This window comes from Xiphias gladius, chromosome 16, assembly GCF_016859285.1.
Source record: "Xiphias gladius isolate SHS-SW01 ecotype Sanya breed wild chromosome 16, ASM1685928v1, whole genome shotgun sequence".
Taxonomy (NCBI): domain Eukaryota; kingdom Metazoa; phylum Chordata; class Actinopteri; order Istiophoriformes; family Xiphiidae; genus Xiphias; species Xiphias gladius.
In genome coordinates, this window is record NC_053415.1 from 28,951,658 (window position 1) to 28,956,961 (window position 5,304).

Here is a 5,304-nt window from a genome sequence, read left to right on the forward strand (position 1 = left end):
TGTATGTATGTACTGTCCTGGTTGAACTTATTGGTACCCCTGAATTTTAAGTACAGAATTTAGAATATCTTGTGAAATAAATGCAGATGAACCAGTTTTATATAATCAAAGTATTAATAAAACATCCAGAGTTCAACAGCAACAAAAAAGAACTTTCAGATAGTGAAATTAAAAATACAGACATAAAATGTATGCTCAACACAATTATTGGCACCCTTTTGATAAATTTAAATTAGTTCCTCAAAAACAAACAATCAAATAAGACTCACCTGATCTTAGCTTTCAGTAGTCACATGACCTGAATTAACCAAAGAATTATGGTTTTACTACATAAAAAGGAGATAATTTTTTCCACTTTCTTTTTCACAATGAGGAAGACAAGAGAGCTGTCAGAGCATCAGAAATGCTATTATCAAAAAACAAACATTCCAAAGGCTACAAGGCAATCGCTAAAGATCTTCAAGTCCCTGTTTCAACAGCTCGTAATATTATCATGAAGCTTCACAGTCATAAAACTGTTAAGACGCTTCCAGGACATGGTGCTACGAAGAAGCTCAATGAGAGAAGTGTGCGAAGGTTGATGAAGAGCTTTAGGCTGACCTGGATCAATCTGGAGTGGTGGTTTCAGCCCGTACCATACGCCGCACACTAAACCAAGTAGGGCCCCACAGGCAAAGGCCAAGGATATCAACATATTTGAAAGAAAGGCACAAAAAGGCAAGACTAATGTTACAAAAACTTTCACAGATAAGCCACAGTCTTTTTAGAATAATGTTCTATGGACAGTTGAAACCAAAGCAGAGTTCTTTGGGAACGCAATGCTTTCAGTTTGTTTATAGGCGATAAAATGAAACCCATAAGGAAAAGAACACCCCACCTACAGTAAAACATGGTGGAGGTTCTATCATGCTGTGGGGCTGCTTTGCTGCCTCTGGTACTGGAGGCATTTAATGTACCAAAGGAATGATGAAATCAGAAGATAACCATGGCATTTTAGAGCGAAATGTGTTACACGATGTTAGAAAACTAGGTTTGAGGCGAAGGTCTTGGGTCTTTCAGCAGCACAACGACCCAAAGCACACATCCAGCAGGACAAAAGAATGGTTGAAAAAGAAAAGGTGGACTATTTTAAACTGGCCAGCAATGAGTCTTGACCTAAATCCCATTGAAAACCTTTGGAAAGAGCTGAAATCTGCCATCAGGACTCCTGCAGAGCTAAAAGAACTCTAACACATAGCAATGGAAGAGTGGCAGAAACTACCAGCAGACAGGTGCAAGAAGCTTCTAGATGGCTACAAGAAATGTTTAGAGGCTGTCATTGTTACCAAAGGTTCTGCAACCAGATATTAGTGAAGGGTGCTAATAATTGTGTCCGGATTACATTTTATGTTTATTATTTCACTATTATGCAAGTTTTTTTTTTTTTTTTCTTTTGTTCAGTAACCTTGGACATTTTATTAAAATATTTAGATTATACAAAATTGGCTAATTTGCATTTATTTCTGAAAATATTTTAAATTCTGTACTTAAAATTCAGGGTTGACAATAATTTCAAGCAGGTGTGTGTGTGTGTGTGTGTATGTGTATGTGTGTATGTATATATGTACAGTGGCATGAAAAAGTTTGGGCACCCCTGTTACCGTGAATAGTTAAGTTAGCAGAAGATGAACTGATTTCCAAAAGGCATAAAGTTAAAGATGAAACATTTCTCTAATATTTTCAGCAAGATGACTTTTTTATTTCCATCTTTTACAGTTTCAAAATAACAAAAAAGGAAAAAGGCCTGAAGCAAAAGTTTGGGCATATATTGGGCCCATTTTTCCTGCAAAAGGCTTCTAGTTCTGAGAGATTCCTGGTCCATCTGGCATGTACTGCTCTTTTGAGGTCTATCCGCAGGTTTTCCATGATGTTTAGGTCGAGAGACTGTGAGGGCCATGGCAAAACCTTCAGCTTGCCCCTCTTGATGCAGTCCATTGAGGATTTTGAGGTGTGTTTAGGATCATTGTCCTGTTATAGAAGCCTCCTCTTTTCATCTCCAGATTTTTAAAGACGGTTTGATGTTTGCTGGTATTTAATTGAATCCATTCTTCCCTCTACCAGTGAAATGTTCCTGTGCCACTGGCTGCAACTCAAACCCAAAGCATGATCGATCCACCCCTGTGCTTAACAGTTGGAGAGGTTTTCTTTTTGATGAAATTCTGCACCCTTTTTTCTCCAAACATACCTTTGTGCATTTTGGCCAAAAAGTGAACAGTGCACCACCGCTCCAGAGTCTGCCAAATCTTCCCGAAGGTCTTTGGCAGTCAAACAGGGGTTTTGATTTACCTTTCTAGCAATCCTACGACCAGTTCTCTCTGTAAGTTTTCTGGGTCTTCCAGACCTCAACTTGACCTCCACCTTTCCTGTTAACTGCCATTTCTTAATTACATTACAAACTGAGGAAACGGCCACTTGAAAATGCCCTGCCATCATCTTCTGGCCTTCTCCTGATTTGTGGGCATCAATTATTTTAATTTTCCGAGTGCTAGGCAGCTGCTAAGAGGAGCCCATGGCTGCTGATTGTTGGGACAAGGTTTGAGGATACAGAGTATTTATAAAGCTTTGAAATTTGCATCACTTGGCCTTTCCTAACGATGACTGTGAACAAGCCACAGCCCAGACAAGCTAATTAAGGTCCTTGGAAGAAGTTATCTGAGAGCTCAGATCTCTTGGGTTGGTCAAACTTTTGCATGGTGCTCCTTTCCTTTTATTCTCTCTAAACTTGTACAAAACAAAAATAATACATTAATCTTGCTTAAATTGTTGGAAAGAATGTTTCATCTTTAACTTTATGCCTTTTGGAGATCATTTCATCCTCTACTCACTCAACTATTCACAGTAACAGAATTTTTAGTCACAGAATCAACTGGGTCTACTCAGCATTTTCATACTTGGACAGAAAATGATTAGATGTTAATGGATTAATTGTACCAAGCAGTGCACCTGTGGAGGCAACTGAATTCATTATGTTTCTCCACTCATTTATTCTGGTTTTTTCTTTAATTGGTCACCCATCCGTATATATGCAAATATATGTACTGTATATACATATGTGTGTGTTATGGCTGTAGTGCTGTGCGTGTCTCTTGTTGTGCTGTTGTTCTGCTCTTCTGTGCTCCTCCTGGTTCCGCCCTCCTGCGCAGGAGGTTGAGTGCACCTGATTCCACTTGTTCATCAGGGTCGAGAGTATAAAGAGTGGGACACCCAGCGCCAGTGGACTGGGTATGTCTTGGTGTTAGCTTGAGTGCAGTGCAGCCAGATTGCTAGTCCTGCCCTCCCGCCCTGCCTTTATTTTTTTAAAGCGAGGTTGGTTATTGTTTGTATTCCTGATGAGTAGCATACTGTAGTTTTAGTTAACACTCTGGCTATAGAAAGGCTTCTTTTTGTTAATAAGAGACTAGTATTCTGTCATCTGAGGTGGATTTGTTGTGAATTTTTTTTTTTTTCCCCTTTTGATCTGATTTCTTAATAAATCCTTATTTGTGCTTATACTTGTGTTTCCCTGGGTTAATTTTATTGTCACTCCCCTCATAACCTGGACTTCTCGGGGACGTGTGTGTGTGTGTGTGTTTAAACTTACATTTTTGAGTTGAATCTTACCAGAAATGACCAGATCTAATTGAAGTTTTATTTTTCTCTTCATTTTAGGAATTGTATTCAGATTAGTGGGGTTTTGTGGGGATTTTTCATTTTGACCCACATTTTTGTCTCTAGGGCTAACTACTGAATACAACTCTGTTGGGCATTTATGATATACAGTATATGATGTATTCTAGAATATACAGTAATGCAGTATAATATTTATCCAGTGGAACTTTTAAAGACTTATAAGGACGCATAATGTTCTGATTCTGCTCAGTCTCAGAAACTCTGAGTTGTAAATCAGCTGGTGTGTGACGTGGTTCTAGTTATCACTCTGCAGCCTCTAAAATCAGATCCATGTGCAGGGTGGAGGATAAACTCTGAGGTGGCGCCTTGACGCCTCGAGACGCCGACACCACCATAACTCAGCTCCAACAGACACACCCCTCTGGGAACACTCTGTGATGTCATTGCTGCTCTGAGCCAATTGCAGAGCTCTGCAGACCGCACATCTGACTAGTTCCAGAAAATTTTCCCTCCTCTGAACAAACTGTCACTACATAATGTAAAGACAGAATGGGAGCTGCACACTGAGCTGCAGTCACTTATTTCACATGTAAAATTCAATGTTGTGGCGCAAAGATTATGGACAGACAACGCCTGAACTTAGCTGTGTAGAGGGTAAGTTCAGGAGACATTCTTCCTGTACTTCTATCTTTGCTGGGACCAATTGCAGTGTTACACCTGGAAAGTGACGACACACATCTCTCTTCCTGTCGCTTTCTGCAGGTGTTTGTGCCCCTGGTGTTGCAGAGTCTGGATCTGTGACTGCAAACCACCTTGTGTCTCAAGATCCTGCTCAACCCCCACTGCTTCAATTATTATGATTATTATATTTAGTCGTCTTCTTCTTTTTCTTCTTATGACCCTTTTTATTATGATTATTAGTTTTATTATAAGTCTCATTATTATTATTACACATCTTTATGTGGCACCTGCATTGTGCTATGCTATATTTATAAAAATGGAGGACATTGGTTAAGAGTGAAACAAAACTGTTCATCTCACTGTTCATCGAGTTTTTGCAGATTTTTCACTCCTGCCTCAGCTGTGTATTAATGTCTCTTTGTGATACATTATGATTTCCGTTTGTTTCCTCAGTGGATTCAGGGGCATGTAAACCTCTGCCGAGCACCTGAGTTGCTCTTAATGAATGAAAACCTTGTAAAATTAACTTCATTACAGGGTTTTCAAATAAAAACGCTTCCCTCAGTTTTGTCTTCAGAGGCCCAGCAGGCAGCAACTTCCCTCCTCATCATTCTCCAATTAAAAGCAGCAGAATGAGATTAAAACCTGCCCTCAGACACATCTGAACACTGTTTATACTCACAGATATGAATTTATATTCATATTTATTTCAGTAAACACCCAAAGGACGTCAGAAAATGTTGAGCAAACGTTTCTATCGACACATAAACTCAGATTACACACAGACAATACCTGAACTAAACTGTTAGAATATAAGGAGTGAGTGTTCTTGTGCTTCTATCTTTGTGGGGACCAATCAGAGTGATACATCTCAAGAGTGAGGACATTTCAGAAAGAGGGGACATTTGAGGAAGGACAGGGAATTTTTTGATTGTGAATACGTCTCTGTAAGTTGAGGACATTATGGAAAAAAGG

The 5,304-nt window shown here is 39.3% G+C and overlaps 1 long non-coding RNA gene across 1 annotated transcript; it reads left to right on the plus strand.

Moving 5' to 3' along the window:
• The first annotated feature begins 3,265 nt into the window (after nt 1–3,265).
• On the plus strand, nt 3,266–4,974 carry LOC120801804. The gene is made up of 3 exons (XR_005709132.1): nt 3,266–3,345; nt 3,987–4,302; nt 4,411–4,974. It is a non-coding gene; the product is annotated as an uncharacterized LOC120801804 (long non-coding RNA).
• The last annotated feature ends 330 nt before the right edge of the window (nt 4,975–5,304 follow it).